This window comes from Silene latifolia, chromosome X (assembly GCF_048544455.1).
Source record: "Silene latifolia isolate original U9 population chromosome X, ASM4854445v1, whole genome shotgun sequence".
Taxonomy (NCBI): Eukaryota; Viridiplantae; Streptophyta; class Magnoliopsida; order Caryophyllales; family Caryophyllaceae; genus Silene; species Silene latifolia.
In genome coordinates this window covers 108,058,364-108,076,653 of record NC_133537.1, presented here as the reverse complement: position 1 = coordinate 108,076,653, position 18,290 = coordinate 108,058,364, and positions in this window count along the sequence as shown.

The following is an 18,290-nucleotide window of genomic DNA, read 5'->3' as shown; positions in this document are numbered from 1 at the left end:
TAGTGGGAGTTACGGAAATTTTTTATTAGTCTTATATGTGGATGACATATTGATCATTGCGAATGATTTAAGACTTTTGGAGTATTATAATACATCTTGCATATCCGGTTTTATGAAGATAAATCCACATGATATTAGCGTCAATAAGAAGTCTTATGTTGATAAGATTCATGACTAGTTCAATTAAATTGAACATATTTGATTGATTTCATTTGCTTCCGCTGCCGGATCAATTAAATGAGTAATGATGTATAACACTTCATATACTTTGAGTATGATGAGTTGTTTTCAAAATCGAATTTAAGTAATCTTTACCAAGTAAGTCATAAAGATTACCCTTAAGTGCTTGCAGAAGCATTAAGGAAGTAAAGCAAAGTGTTTATGATGCAATTTTGTGTAAGGGTGTTACACAAGTGACAATTGACAATTGAGATTGCACATGGTTTCTGACAAAACCATAATCAAAACACATTAGGATGGTTAAGATACCATTGTGGCTATGTTAATTAAGAAGTAGATTTTCTAGAATCGTTCTAGGCAATAAAGAACAATGAGAGATATTTATAACGGAAATTGAGTACACTTGCAATCATGAGATGTGCAAGAAGGATGAGTCCCGCACACTGTGAAAACAGTGGGAGCTATTCTTAGGCTAGAGGGCTTATGTCTTGATTGGATCTCGACACATACTCAGAAAGTTTTGTAATGCAAATGTATACATTACAAAGGAAAACGAGTATGTAGTAAGGTTGAGTAAGGTACAAGAAATTGATAAAACCTACTAACCAAAGCCTTCTCAAAGGCTAAACATGATGAGTCATGTCATTTCAATTGAATTGAAATGAACAACTATGTACAAGATCAAATTAGATTATAGAACATGAAATAGTAATCAGGCATTGACTATTCATATGTGATAATCACATTTGTCGTTCGAGTTTTACTTTAAAACTCTTTTATTATACTTTGTTACATCCAAACGGGTTGTAGAGACAACATTGAACCCCGTTAAAGTGAACACGGATTAACATAGTATTCGCCCATAGTCACTTGTATGAGGTGACGTCTCGAAGTGACTAGAGTGTGATGCGATTGATGGCAAGTTCAAGTGTCATAGAGTCATGTGAGATGACTAGTCGATCACATAGGCAGACTGTTAGGAACACTTTGTCGGGCAGTGACCGCTTATAGAGTTCTAGCAAATTTATAAAGCCTGGTCGTGGCGAGAGCTACTATAGTATTCTAATGAGTCGATTCTTTTGACTAAAGACTGTTCACCTAAGATGGCACAGTTTCAGATTAACTTCGATTTGTGTTACTACGACCTTCATAAATAGGGTCAAATGGGCATATTTTGGGTTATGATGGCTGTGGCTAGTCGAAGGGAATAAGTGCGATAGGAATTGTCCACCCCCTTGTCAGGGTTAAAACAATATCTCAGGGCCACTCGAGGAGTAATGAACTGGAAATGCGTGGCCACGCTCGGAAGGTATCCATGGTGGGTAAATTCCGGTCAATCAGTTTTTCTCCAGATCGAGGAAACCACTCTCGATATGATCACTTGCAAGTACGACCCGAAAGACACCTTGCATTGAGTGGGAGATAGTAATAGGACAAGAGAATTGGGGACGCACACTTGTCGAGGACAAGTGGGAGATTGTTGGGAAATGTGTCCTCAACAATAGTGCGATCACATGATTTAAATATCATTATTAAATCTCATTACAAGAATACGGAAGGGATGATACATAATATATAGTCAACTGGTCCACCCATATCGGTAATGATTGGCTGGCTAGAGTTTGACATTACCGTCGTGCGACGGTGGTGATCAGTTGATCCCTTGAGGTCACACCTAAAGGACGATTCCCTTAATTGAAAAGGTTAATTAGTTGTATACCGATACAGATTAATTAATTCCTTAAAATTGAACAAATTGTTATAAGAGAGAAAATAACATCTTATTATAATGTGATTAAATGAGATTTTATTTAGTAATTTAAGAAGTTATATTACTAAAATTAATCGGTGTTTGCGAAACACGCGAGATGAGAATGATGAGTTAGTTATAATTACAAGATATTGTGAATTATACTAACTAGTAATTAAATGACCATTTTATGAGAAAGTAATTTTATATTACTAGTCAATTTGTTAAATATGATTTATTTAATTTGTAAATGATATTTAATTTATTAAATATGCATTTTAAATTAAAACATGACATAGGACATGTCACATGTCACATGACATACAATTGTACAATTGACAAAAATAAAATGGACTCCATATTACAAAATGTAAACCGAAAATTGGGTGAGCTTGTGAGAAATTTTGTTTTGTTCATTTGTCTTATTCATTTGTCTATGACACTTGATAGTGACATGACCATGCAAAGTCCTTACACCAATTTGTCTTATGAAGACAAAAAGAAAAAGAAAAATTTGGTCTATATACTATAACCAACCGGTTTTGGTTAGAATATAGAGTGGATTTTTCTTATTTTTATCATTCTCTCATGTTTTTATGAAAACCTACTACTTCTCTCTCTTGTTCATCAAAAATTCAAGTTTGATGAATCTAATTTGTGAAAATCAAACACTAATAATACTAGAAGTAGAATATGAGTATTAGTAATAGATTTTAAGGTAAACTACATTACAAACATCTAGTACATGTTTATTTGTGGGTTTAAGGGATTGTCTTGGGTGCAACTAATTGGAGGGCTTCTAATTTGAAGTCAAAAATGTTCATCCATTAATGGAAAGCTCAAGAACTAACAAGAAGGAGATCTTGTTGGTGCCCAATATGACCGAAATTTAATTGGTGAGAAAATGATTTCTTCACTTATTTATTTTAGTTTGCATGCATAAGATCATTAGTTAATTTTATGACAAATTAAATTAAAACATATATGAGTATGTTAAGTATATAGATCTACTTTTCCTTCAATTTTACACCCTCAGGCTTACATATTAGCATCGCGAGATTTAACTAAATCGGTTTTCTAGTGGTAACTCGACTTGATCTATGCAAATATGAAAGTGCCCTTGAAAATGGATTTAGAACAAATTGTTTAATTGATTGTGTAGTGGTAAAATTGGTCGGTCATGCAAACGTGACTGGTACTCAGAATGATCTGAGCTTACGTGGTCGATTGATCAAGCACGTAGGCGTTGAAAAGTAAGAGCGTGGTCTAGAATGCAAAGGGAGAAGAGAAGGGCGGACACTCGCGTGAAAACTATGTGAGGCGAAGGCCTCTATTTATACTAATCACGAGGGGTAGGGTTTAGGAAAGGGATATGGAAGGAAAGATCCGGAAACAACCGACTTAGGTTGAAACACGGAAACTTGGACAAAAAGAAAGCCTTGAGAAAAGGTGCAGCAGGTGCTGCGACCCTTAGAAGAGGCGCATCACTTACTCCGTCCTTTCTCGGGTAGTATTCTTCTGCGCAAGAAAACGCGTTTGACAGCCTGTCGTATTTTAGGCATAACTTTCTCTATAAGATTCGTATTAAGGTGATTTCGGTGCCTTGGAAAGCTAAGAGAAAGATCTAGAACTTTTTGTGTAATAGGCCAGACCCAAAAAAGTCGTTATCACCTCGTAAAACGGACCTAAATGTCGGGTTGTCATTTTAGCTAAATGAAATGCACATTTTGAAATGTAAACTTTAAGTTTAGCCCAAAGAAGTGACATGGGACTCAAAATGAGATATACTCATAACATTTTATGACATCCTAACCTTAGGTAGACAAGCACATTGCTTTTTGACTCGGGATTTGACGGTTTTAAGAAATAAAAACGGTTTTAGGAAATAAAGACAGTTTTTGACCCGGACTACAAATGTACTCTAATTACTGCCAAAACGACCGTAATGACACCTAGATGATAACCAATGGGTAGACACAAGTGTATGAGTTACCTTTTATTAACCGATTTACGAACAATCATAAAATCGCGACATATGCTAAACATACGGCCTAATCATCACTGGGTGTTTGTCGAGAGGTGTGAAATGAGGTGTCTACAGAGCCCCCACTTTGATTGAGGCTTGTACAAGGCAAAATTCAAAGTATAGCCCTCAGGTCAATTGAAGATTACAACCTGAAGACTATGGCGACGCGAGGCGGCTCAAGGGGTCTGAGCCAAGGACCTGTCGTCAGGAACATTTTAGAGTCTGCCGACTTTCGGGGAGGGTCGCTTAATGTCCATTAGACTACGTAAGGAAGCTCGCCAGCCATAAGAAGAAATCATACCTGAGACTTCTTTCCCGAGATGTTTCCGGAGTTGCGTAGAAGCTGAGGGTAAGACCTAAAAGATATGTAAGGATTGTGCTAGGGTGTGGGACCCTAAAGGAAAACATCGACGGGAAGGAGGCCAAATATAAGTTCAACCTAAGGGGTAACCAAGGTTTGGGTGTAGTAACTCTAAGAAAATGTGATCCTAAAGGATTATGATCCTAAGGGTAGAAGTGTATGAACTCTAGGGAAGTTGGGGTGCATGAACCTAAAAGACTGGCTTATGAACCTAAAAGGAGATGGGATCCTAAGGGTGTATGAACATAAGAGACTTGTTTATGAACCTAAAAGGAGATGGGATCCTAAGGGTTAGTTTAGGAGCTATTGGGATATTAATTTTGGTTTCGGACACATGCATCCAAGCTTTCTATGGTATGGGAACTTCAAAAGGATTTATGGGTTTATGAACCTAAGGACATTTGGTGTGAGAGCTTTCAGGTTTACGAACCTAAGGGAAGCTATTTTGGGTTCTAATAATCTAGGGGTAAGAATCCTAACTTTGGGTTTACAAACCTAAGTAAGGAGGCTCTGGTTTGGGAACTTCTGGGGAACGACACCTTTGCTGAACTCCGTGAGGAAACAATAATATTGAGGGTAGCAGGACGTCGGTAGAAACTGCTGGGGAATCTGCTTGTGCCGGTCTCATGCAAACTCTGGCCAAAACTTGAGGTTGAATCTGCTTGCGTTGGTCTCAAGCAAATCGTGTTTTCCGAGAAATACATGGGCGGTAAGCGGCAACGAACTCTCGCTGGGGAACACATCGACGATTAGGAACATCTTGATCGTTATGGAAGAAGCCCTGAGCACCACTTGCGAATACTGCTAGAGAATATCTTGACTGCCGCTGGGGAGAATGAAGACTTGGGCGAAGCCCTCAGTTGGAGCGAGTTATGCTTCTTATACTCACCTGCATGGTTAGTATCCACACAAACAATCTAACAGAAAAAATAGAACATGAGGAAACAATTAGTACGTGAACCTTGAATGGGGAAGGAAACACACAAGTTTTGAAAGCTCTTTTCTTCATGAAATTTGTTGCTTGTAATGCGTTATGCATATCCAATGGGCTTTAGATGCATGACTTGACATGACATCGACTCACTAGGACGCAAAACGATAGACTGACGCAATGCTGACTTAGATATGACGCGACACAGGGATGAATTTGACAGACGTTTCTTAAGTATACGCAACCCCTAGCCAAGCGTGGGTGACAATGCGTATCAGTTCCAAAGGTAGAAGAATTGCAAGAATGATGACGGCATATAAAGGCAAGGCATGAGACATGGATCAGTTGTCTACTTTGGACATCTTTCGCCACCGTTTGGTGTAAAAGAGACCCCTCTTGAGGCACGATAACTTGGATAACCGATTTAAGACCTTTGTCATTGTCCGAACCAATCACTAGCTTGACTTAAAATAAGAGAGGAATAAAGGAAGGGTGGCATCTCGGAAGAGAATCCCCCAGGATGAGAAGATGACTCTGGAATTTGGTAAAAAAGGAGACTGGGCGACAAAAAGGAGCCCCCAGTAAAGAGGTAGAAATGGAAATTGTGGTTGGAAGGTTAAGAAATGGAAAGGGATGGTCATAAAATGGGTGTCGATAATTAAGGTTGAAAGTTTATGGTTGGGATGGTTGTGTCCTTGCTTAAGTATTCACGTGAAGTGAAATCAAACCAGCTCGTAGTTCTGAGCTGGCTTTGAGGTCGAAAGTTAAAAGTTGGGATGGTTGTGTAATTGAGGACTGTCTACGTATTCACGTGAAGTGAAATCAAACCAGATCGTAGTTCTGAGCTGGCTTTGAGGTCGAAAGTTAAAAGTTGGGATGGTTGTGTCCTTGAGGACTGCCTACGTATTCACGTGAAGTGAAATCAAACCAGATCGTAGTTCTGAGTATGTGCCTAAGCTATGTTGTCAGAGCCTTAAAGTGCATGGGTCACAAGGGTATATTCCTCTGGTGACTCGAAGAATTGATTTGAGATAACTCCCTCTGATCATAGATCAAAGAGGTATAATTAAGTTTGTAAAACATTCCTTGTCGTGTGAGCACACCTAAAAGTGGACCCTAAGGATGATATGGGTATGTCCCGTTCTAGGTAGCAAAGTATTTGAAGACTCCATGTCTGGGTCAAGGTTAAACTGGATTGGATATTTGGAATGTGGAGCTTGGAAATAAGAGGCTTTGATGAACAAATCTCTGGAGCTTGATTTTGTGGAGTTAAGGCTTTATGGGATTATGGCTTGTAATATGGCTTGGAAATGGAGTCTCAGGCTTGATATAACCTGAGCACATAAAGGTAGGTTAAAATGACGTGAGTTCAAGCTTGAGAGGATTCTCAAAATTCATTACTATCTCCCTGTAACAGTCTTGAGAAGGACTTAGAGCGTGTGATAGGTTAAGTAAGGGTACTAGTTGACCATCTTCATCGATGTCTTGGTTCTATATAGACTTAAGCAGTATTCCGTCAGCATTTGATTTCATACTCGTTCTTGATTCAGACTCAGATTCTTGGTCTAGAAGATATCTCGGCTTTTTCTCAGATTCTTGATTCAGGTTTTGGAAGATAACTTTGACTTTGGATATTGACTTGCTTGATAGAGCCTTCTTCTTTTGACTCTTTTGTCTTGGATTACGGGCATAACCGCGTCCTTGGATATGACACCAGTTTCTCTTAATTGAGGCTTTGTCTTTGATCATGGCTCGTATCGTCTTGGATTTTCTTGCTACCATGGATTTGAGTCAGACTAGCATCTTTGGTGTGAAACGGGTTGGTATTTAGTAACGCGGGTTGTTTATTGTGGGGAATGGGCTTGCCTTCTGTCATGGATCGTTAACAAGGGAGATGGTCTGGATTCGTCCTAGAATCTCTTGAGATAGGCTCGTCCTAAACTAGGGTATGGTGAGGTTTCTGTTGCCAGACATGGAATAAGTAAGAAAAGAACACGGAGTTTTGGGTCCTCTACAACTTGGAATGGAACATCATTTAAGTGTACTCACATCAACTAACATGTGTTGTTTGTTTTAAAATGTCTCAAACCAATTCTTGTTGTCACAGAAAATGGGTAAAGGAAGAGATAAGATAGAATATGTGGATTAAAAATTGTACTTTTATTGAAATGAATAATAAATGTATAGACTTGAGAAGACATATGACTCGTGGGACAGCCCCTATGTTGTCACTAGGAATGGAAATGGACACGAAGAAAGACACTAGAAAAAATTATGGGAAAGAAAGCCTAAGACTCGGACACAGACTTTGATTCGATCCTAAATCTAGACTCCTAATCATCATTGTTATCTTCGGGGAATCCTCTTTCAGCATCTGGTAGCTTGAATGTCCGATCTTGATTGTTGAACGATTTGAGCACCCTGTTCTCATTGTTTGGGGTACTAGAAGGGTAAAGGCCCAAGAGACCTTCCTGTCTTTGAAGAGTAAGACGCCCATGAGGGTCATTCTTTTCTCTTAATGGACCGAGGGTCGATAAATATATCTTGCCATGATTGAGCGTATAGTGGATGGTATATTTGAGTTTGGAACATGTTTCAGTGTCGTGTCCATTACCCCTATGGAATAAAAAATATTGAGAACCGTCCCAGAAGCGACCTCTCCTCTCGTACGCAGGATCTGGGGTTGGGCCGATTGGCTGGACCAGTCCTTTAGCAAAGAGTCTTTCAAAGGCGATCGTATAAGGCATGCCTAAATTGGAGAATGACCTTGGAGGCGGAGTTCCTCTTTCTGGTGAAGGTTCTATAACCTTTACGTTGGTAATGTGGATTGTTTGATTGTTGGGTATAGATGTGGATGGTGAACCTCCTTGGATGATTTCATCGATACGAACAATCTCTGCTGATAAGTTTTCGACGGTCTTGGCGCTACATTTCAAATGAGAGGTGTAAACTGGGTGCAGACAGTCAATAACGTCTTCAACCAATATTACCTTTTTTTACTGGTCTGGTATTTGTGAGTCTGTTTTCCTTATTTTAACCAAATGATTGGTGGGTCGTTCATCTTCTTGATCATCCACGATGTTGAACTCCCTATAAGGTCGCTTAATTTATGTATCCGAACTAGTTAGGAGCGAGACAGAAATCCTACCATCCTCAATCCTATATTGTATGACATGCTTGAGTTTATAGCAATCTTGGGTATCATGTCCCCTACCCCTATGGTATTGACAATACGAATTGCCATCCCCAAAATTTAGATTTCTTTTCTGGGTCTAGGCTAGGCCCTATTGGTTGAAGAAGACCTAAAGAGGATAATTTGTTTAAGGCTAGGGCATAAGGTATGTCTAGACTTGTGAATGTCCTGGGAAAGTTGTTAGGTTTCTTTGACGAAGGCTCCATAAGGTTGCCTTTGTTGATTTTAACTCCTGGATGAGACGAATTAGAGATAAGTTGCTCATTTGTTGCGTTCTTCTTAGGACTGTGAGGTTGAGGGTTTGTCTGGACACTTTTCATCTTGAGAGGTTGGGCCTCAAGTTTCTTACCCATTTCATCAAATTGGTTCTCCATGTTGGAAAGTCGAGAGTTTAGGTTATCAATGGCTCCTTCTAACTTGGAAAATTTATTGTTGAAGGCAATGGAAAACATGAGAATTCCACTTTGGATATCATCTTCCTCAAGCACGTTGATCTCTTCGTCGTCACGAGGATCGAGGAGATGAGAAAAGTCTAGGGATGATTCTTCATCATGTTTAGTGCTGCTAGACCCAATAGGGTTGATCCTCTCGAATTGCTCGACAGAAGGTGGCACTGGAAGCTTGCCCTCTTCGATCATATCTTGGATGGTGTGTTTTAAGAGAAAACACTCTTCAATATCATGGCCTCTACCTTGGTGATATAGGCAGTATTTGTTGCCCTTCCAGAGGTTCACCTGTTTCTCTAAAGGTGGATCCGGAGTTGGACCTATTGGATGTAGCTTACCTTGGGCAGAGAGTCTCTTCAAAGCATCGGCATAAGACATGCCTAAATAAAAAACAACCCTTTGATGCCTCCCAGGTTTCCTTTCTGTTGTTTTCGGCTTTCTAGGATGAGAGTTATTGCAAGAGGTAAGCTTTGGACAACCTAGACTAGAGGTTTCTCTAGGTGGCGTGTTCTTTTCCACCATCCCATTTTCAAGGGTGAGGACGTGAATGCTCAAATTTTCCACTGTAGATTGAACTCATAGGAGCATGGCATAAACGTCTGGGAGAGACACGGCGCTTGTGGCTCGAACTGCTTTGTGATTTTGCTGACTGACGGAACTTGTTGGATTCCTACTCGACATAAATGACGCGCATTACAACTCGATTCGACATGGGATCACACGCACTAAGGCAATAAGCAACGAACACAGGAAGGGACAAGTAATCACGAGGATAAGATGACAAATCTAGACTTGACTTGTGAATTCGTGAAATATCTTGAGCGACTTCTCGTGTTTGAATTCACGGTGCTTGACTTTAATTTTAGACTCGAGTGTTGAATTTGACGGAGTGACTCTTATATGGTTGACCTTATTGACGGGATTGATGACACGTGTTGATTCTAGACTCGGGTATAAGTGTAGATACTCGAGGTGTGCTTATAGGTGTTAAGAAGATGGCTGCAGTTTAGACTCAAATGTGAGGCCCATTAAGACTCGTGTGTTGAGCCTCGGGACGTGGCATTAGGGAGGTTTTAAAAACACGGCTTTGAAATAAGCTGGATTTGAAAGGTGAGCCCCATTAAGTCTTTTGTGTACGACTCGGGCACGTGTGACACGAGGTGTCAAAAATATTTATATCCTAACTGAATTGGGGTATGGGGTCCAAAATGACGGCGTGACGCCTTGGGACTTGACTTGAATTTGAAAAGACCTAAAATGTAAAGGAAGACGGGTTTATAACTCGACAGAGTTCCGACTAGGACATAGTCAGTTTGAATTTTGACTCTAACTTAGCCCAATTGAATTTACATATTTACATTTACATGGTTTGAAAATATTTTGGTTTAAAACGTTTTTTTGTTTTTTTTTTGGACGTTTTTTTTATTTTTTTTTATTTTGTTTTGAGAATTTACGAAATATTTTATTTATAGAGAATTTAAAATTGACTTGAATTTCGAAAATAGAATTTTACAGAAAGTGGAAAGGTAATGGATTTTACATCTACAGAAAATTGAACATTATTTGATTTACAAATTGGATTTTTGAAGAGGTTTTTTTTTCTTTGTTGGAAAATTTAAATTTGAAAAACGGAAATTCAACATTATCTTGTTTACAAATGGGACATTTTAAAGGTTTGGAAATGAATCTTATTTACACAATAATTTTGACATTATTTTGTTTATAAATGAGGAATTTAGATACGTGATTTATTCGGAAAACACACACATACAAATAGGCATTATAACAGTATGCTGAGTGCATTTAAAAGGTTTTGGTTTAAAGGGTGGGTTGTCATACCAAGCTATCATACCATGGTCTGTGGAGAGGTCCGTGCCAAACATGAGTAAGGTCGTTCCTAGTCCATTCGCACGAGTAGTGAAAGCTCTTGATAAAAACATGAGTAAGCATCGTGGTATAGTTGACGTCAATTGCTATCCATCTTTAGATGCAAATAGGAACTTGCACCGTCCATACGGGACGATTGGTCGAATGGGTTGGGTTAAGCCTAGGAAGGCTGGCTAAAACGACCTAAGAAGGTCGAGTAATGAATACTGACAACTGTCTGATATAAACTATTCCCTAACCTTGTTCAAGTTTCACCTTAGATAACACTAGACTTGGTCTAAGGGTATCATCCCCAGCGGAGTCGTCAAACTGTGGACACAGTCACCCGCGCTGCGCGCACACGCGCGTTGATTTTGAGGAGGCGGCACTTCTCCCACGGAACTCCGGCGCGAGGCCGAGGCGCGTCATGGGCCGTTACCGATTTAAAAGGCATTGAAACTGGTGAAAGGTTTGACAAGCCTGCATTTGTAGAGTCGCCACCATTTTTTATGGAAAATTGGAACCATTTGAATACTTCATGCCATGTCAAGACACAAAGTAGTGACATGAACACTAAGAAATTCGTTACCCTTAACATTCTATGTCTAGAATGACTCTCGTGATGCCAATGAACACGGGTGTTCACAAAGATCTTGAGAAGGGGTGAGGGTACGTATTAGGAAGCTCGTTTATTTGAGCACCTAACTCGCCCGCCTCGATAGCGGCCTCTACTAATGATCAGGGAAGTTATTTATACTTGATAAGTTACAATTGATAAAATTGAATTTACATCATAAACATACTCAAAAGAATTTGAAAAGAAAAGAAAATAGAAGAGATAAAAGAAAATAGAAGAAATAAGGAAATTAAAAGGAATAGGAGATGAAATAAATTAGGAAAATAAAAATAAAGAAATAAAAAATATGAAAAATATGAATTATATGGAAAATAGTCTAATTATAGAAAATATGTCAAATTATGGTGATAATAAGAATAATAGTTGATTAAAATCCTAATTAGAAAAGCTATGTCAAAACGAGACGAGTTCAGAGGCAGAAGCCATCCTAGAACAGGCGCAGCAACAACTGCGTCCTCTAGAAGAGGCGCATCACTTGTTGCGACTGTTCTTGAGTTGGGTTCTGACTGTGAAAGTCAGACCCGCGGGTTAGTTATTGTTCGTTGGTTGATTTACGTCGATTATTAGCATATGACTCAAGTAGAAGTGTTTTAACATGTTCATGTATACTAATATCGTCACAAGTCAGATTAAAGATTAAGTTTAAATAAATTATTAGGGCGATATACATAATTATACGATGTCGGGTTTATAAAGATCGAAACTTTGAACTTGAAAACGGAATTAAATTTGATAAAATGAAATCAAATAAAGAAAACTATGTACAAAAGATGAATTCTAAAGACTCGATATGGGAAAATCGAACCTTTAAAATCCGGGTTTTAATAAGATAATGAAAACCCGCAAATATTGAATTATAAGGGATTTAAGTCGAAAAATATTGAAAAGGATTTTATGAAATAAATAGAAACTGAAAATAGCAAAGGTTTGAAGAGGTAAAGAAAAAAAAACGAAAAGATGAAAACAAACAGTGGCACGAGGAAGAAGAAGAAGAAGAAGAGCAGCAACGGATAAGCAACCCTTGGAAGAGGCGCAGCAGATGCTGCGACCATTCCAGAAGGCGCATCAGTTGATGCGTTTCTTCTCGACGTTATATCGCTGCTATTTTTATTAAAACGGTTTGAAACTTGACTTTTGAAAACTGTTTGAGCATATTTATGATATAAAACCTTACATTAATTATAATACAGAAATAAAATAAAAAAATTTGGGATTTTACACCCTCAGACTTACATGTTAGCGTCGCGAGATTTAGCTAAATCGATTTTCTAGTGGTAACTCGACTCGATCTATGCAAATATGAAAGTGCCCTTGAAAAAGGATTTAGAACAAATTGATTTAATTGATTGTGTAATGGTTAAATTGGTCGGTCATGCAGACGTGATTGGTACTCAGAATGATCTGAGCTTACGTGGTCTATTGATCAAGCACGTAGGCGCCGAAAAGCAAGAGCGTGGTCTAGAATGCAAAGGGAGAAGAGAAGGGCGGACACTCGCGTGAAAAATATGTGAGGCGAAGGCCTCTATTTATACTAATCACGAGGGGTAGGGTTTAGGAAAGGGATATGGAAGGAAAGATCCGGAAACAACCGACTTAGGTTGAAACACGGAAACTTGGACAAAAAGAAAGCCTTGAGAAAAGGTGCAGCAGGTGATGCGACCCTTAGAACAGGTGCATCACTTACTCCGTCCTTTCTCGGGTAGTATTCTTCTGCGCAAGAAAACGCGTTTGACAGCCTGTCGTATTTTAGGCATAACTTTCTCTACAAGACTCGGATTAAGGTGATTTTGGTGGCCTTGGAAAGCTAAGAGAAAGATCTAGAAATTTTTGTGAAATAGGCCAGACCCATAAAAGTCGTTATCACTTCGTAAAACGGGCCTAAATGTCGGGTTGTCATTTTATCTAAATGAAATGCACATTTTGTAATGTAAACTTTAAGTTTAGCCCAAAGAAGTGACATGGGACTCAAAATGAGATATACTCATAACATTTTATGACATACTAACCTTAGGTAGATAAGCACATTGTTTTTTGACTCGGGATTTGACGGTTTTAGGAAATAAAGACGGTTTTTGACCCGAACTCCAAATGTACTCTAATTACTACCAAAACGACCGTAATGACACCTAGATGACAACCAAGGGGTAGACACAAGTGTACGAGTTACCTTTTATTAACCGATTTACGAAATGTCATAAAATCCCGACATATGCTAAACATGCGGCCTAATCATCATTGGGTGTTTGGCGGGAGGTGTAGAAATGAGGTGTCTATAACAGCATTATTAGAGCTGAGATCCCCAATAAAGAGGTAGAACCCGAATTATATGACATTGTATCACAATTCACGGTTCATGGCCCGTGTGGTGATGCATCCCAACTGCTCTTGCATGGTCAACAACACATGTAGCAAAAAGTACCCGAAGAGTCCTGTGAGCAAACGACAATTGACCATAATGGCTATCCCGTGTATCGCCGTAGAGAAGATAACAGGTATTTTTTGTAGGAGTAATCCTTCACGTGCGAAAAAAAAAAGCTAAAGACTACCGAGCTAACTTTGATATGAATGTAATCGAAATTAGCAACAACGATTATTTTATAAAGGAACTAACCCCCTGATACAACTCCTACTTATATAAGGCTACTGTAACCCAGATAATGGAAACCCCTTTAATCTTATAATATTTCACAATAATTAAATAAGTGTTATAGTTTAATCACTTTTCGAGATGGTTGAAAAGAACAACACTTCAATTACAGTTCTAACTTTTGTATCTCAGGTACATAAAAAAGGGGTGCATATGATGGATAACACACATATAGTACCTTATAACACAGGATTACTCTTGATGTTCAATGCACATATCAATGTTGAGTGGTGTAACACGGCGCGAGCGGTAAAATATCTCTTCAAATATATTTTAAAAGGGTCGGATAAAGCTATTGTACTACTGAAAAGTGAAAAGGAGGATGAGATCAAGGCCTTCCTATATTGTAGATATTTATCGGCATGTGAAGCATCTTGGAGGATTTTCGAATTCGATATTCATCAACGCAATCCTTCGGTTATACGTCTACCAGTTCATTTACCAGATGAACAATTTGTTGTCTTAAGTGACACCTCCAATTTACAAGGTGTTATAAACCGCGCAAATAGTTGCCATACCAAGTTGACGGGGTGGTTTGCCGCAAATGCAATATATCCAGAAGAAAGGAGCCTTACTTATGCACAGTTTCCATCAAAATATGTCTAGAAGGACGATTGGATCAAGCACTCAAAGGGCAGGAGCGTAGGGAGAATTGCATACGTTCACCCGACGGCGGGAGAAAGGTATTACCTACGTCTCCCACTAAATGTAGTAAAAGGACCAACTTCATTTGAAGATCTCAAGACGATAAACAAAAGACTATAACCTTCATATAAGGCAGCCTGCTTTGCCTATGGCTTATTAAGTGATGACAAAGAGTGGCACGAGGCTATGAGTGAAGCGAATAGGTAGGTTATGTCGTATCAACTCAGGGAACTGTTTGTCACGATACTACTCTTTTGCGAAGTAACAGACATTAACACTTTCTGGGAGAGCAGTTACAGTATGCTCTCAGAAGATATTGAGAGAAGAAAAAGGAAGGCTTTCAACCACCCAACACTCATCCTCCAAGAGGATGTTAAGCGGTCATACACCTTGATTGAAATCGATAAAGTGCTCATGAGATATGGCAAGAAATTAAAGGACATTAGGGATATGCCACTTCCGAGCTTCGAAGACTTAAAAGGTATGGAGAATAAGCTGATAAGGGAAGAAAGGTTATACGACCACAGACAGCTGGACCAAGAGTGGTCAGAGAAGGTCAGGCAACTAAACAAGGAACAATTACTTGTGTATGACGAGGTGATAGACGCTGTAAGTAATGATAAAGGAGGCTTTATATTCCTTTATGGACATGGAGGAACGGGGAAGACATTCTTATATAGTACGATCCCAGCAAGGCTACACGTAGATAACAAGATAGTATTAAAACGTAGCGTCATCAGGTATCTCTACTACTCTCTCTTTCGAAACAATCACTGCTACTCTCCCTTTCGAATAAAATGTACATTCCGAAGGCAGTAACATAACCGATTTATAATGGTATTATCAACCACATGTAATATAATAACACAATAGGCATGTAAAACAAGGTGCCACTATATTTTAATGTTTGAATCGATTATTTTGACACCGTCAAATCTCAGGTATTGCAACGCTACTTTTGCCTGGAGAAAGGACTGCTCACAGTAGGTTTGAAATACCTATCGACTTATTTGAGAACTCAACATGTAACATTTCGCAGAAGAGCCAGCTCGCGGAACTCATTCAAATGACATCTTTAATTATATGGGATGAGGCTCCTATGGAAAACAGATTTGCATTTGAAGCATTAGACCGAACACTTAGAGATATAATGGCGTTTCAGAACCCAGAAGTGGAGTGGAAGGTTTTTGGAGGGAAGGTTGTACTCCTTGGTGGCGATTTTCGCTAGGTCCTTCAAATAATACATAAGGGATCGCGGCAAGACGTTGTGTAAGCCTCGATCAGTAGGTCATTCTATGGAATGCGTGCAAAGTTTACATCCTTAAGGGTCTGTTTGGATACCAATTTAGGGGGGAAGGTGAGGGGAGGGGAGGGAATGGAAAATGAATTGTGGTTGTTTGGATAACATAATTGATGAGAGGGAGATGGGAGGGGAGGAAGGAGGGAGATGGCAGATTAGATGGAGAATAAATGGAAAATGCTGATAGAATATGATGAATAATAACAATAATAGAGTCTAAACAAAGTTTTCCTTCCAAATCTTGCCATTGTAGGAAAGATTATAGTTTGATCTATAGGAGGAAAAATAAATCCTCTCAATTCCCTCCCCTTCCATTTCCCTCCTTCCATATTTTGTTTCCAAACAAATGAAATTGAATCCCTCCCTTTCCCTCCCCTCCTCTTCCCTCAAATTCCCTCAATCCAAACAGACCCTAAAAAAAGCATGCGAGTATCAAAGGGGGAAGGAGACGAGCATAAACATCAAAGATATAGGTTATTTAATGAGTGGTTATTTGCTATGAGTGGAGGCCATCTCGAAGCAAAGGTAGAGGATAATGAGAAAGAGGCGACTTGGATTAAGATACCAGATCAATTTATCGGAAGCCTAGGTGAGCTAAACCTTGAGACGATGGTTAGTGAAATGTATCCTGACTTCGACTTCAAGCATCATGACGAAGAAATTTTACATTCGTATTCCTTCCTATTCCTATGTTATCATCTCTAATATTATGGTAAAAAAATTCACTAGAAAAACATATAAATACATGTCAATACACAATACATTTCTACACACTACCAAGCAAATCGTATGAAACTACTCAGTAATATTTAAGCAGAAGAATGGCCCAAAAAAACACCCTCATCAGATCCATGACTTAAAAAACCACCCCTGTGACATCCACCATAGCCGATAGACATGCCAAATGGGCTGGGTCATACGGGTCAGGTCAAATGCGTCTCAGATCTCGGGTTGGATTAGGGTCAGAATAAAGGTAAAAAAAAGTTAATAACGTCTTTTATTTTACCATTTTTTAGCCAAAAACATACTTTTTAAAATTAAACATATTTAATATTAATAATATACTCCTAATTATATTAATTACATGCCGTAACTATATTAAAGGATTATAAAAATAAAATTATTTTATTATTAAATGATGGAGTATAAAAGTTATATAAAATCTAAAAAATATAATTAAAAGGCTACCCTAAAGTGACAAATAAAGGCCACATAGACAAAGCCACGTAGGATCCAAAAAGCTACCTAGATTAAAATTTAATGTGACGTGGCATATTTAAATGTGATGTTGCATATTTTTAATATGACATGGATTATCAATTTATTATTACATGACATTAATTTAAATTATTTATCTATAAATTAATTTAATTCACTTATATCTATAATATGAAAGGATATTATCGTTATTCTTAAATTAATTTTGTATATTAAATATATTGTCTTCAAAAGTTTATATAACCCTTACAAATTTAGATCTAATTCATAATTTATAATTAATATTGACATTTTAATTGAAATTTTTGTAATAAAACATGTTAATAAATTTCATAATTTATAATTAAAATTAAAATTTTTGTAATAAAACATGTTAAGGAATTAATTAAACCTCTTCATATTACTAAACACTCACCATTATATATTAACATTTTCCTATTTAATTCCTTATTTTAAAAAAAAATTAATAAAACCTGTTAATAAATTAATTAAACCTCTTCATATTACTGAACACCCATCATTATTAACTTTTTCCTATTTAATTTTTTTTTAATTAAATATGGTAGTAAATTGATTAAAACTCTTCATAATACTTAACACACACCAAATTAATTAAATTTTTTTGCTATTTAATTAATTTTTGTAATATAATATGTTAATAATTTTATTAAAACTCTTTATATTACTCAACACCCATAATTTTCATTAACATTTTGTCCTATTTAATTCATCTCTTGAGATCCTCGGGAATCAATTATCTAATTTAATAATACCACAAAATAAATTAAAAATTAAATTAAAATATTGGAATTTATCGTTGTGTAATGACTATAAAACCTACAATACCTATAATAGTTTCTATTCACTTTATTTATTTAAAATATGTCCATTTTTCATGAGTTTCTAAGTTGTGGATTGTATTTTATGGTTTAATTTATTTATTTGATTATATTGAGTATATTGAGTATTATTGTCGAGTATTATTGTTGAGTATTGTTGTTGTTGTTGGTGGTGTGTCCAATAAAGTATATTTTAGTTTGTTATGTTGTTGGTTTTATGAATCGTTTGCTTATTCCAGTTGGTTTAATTT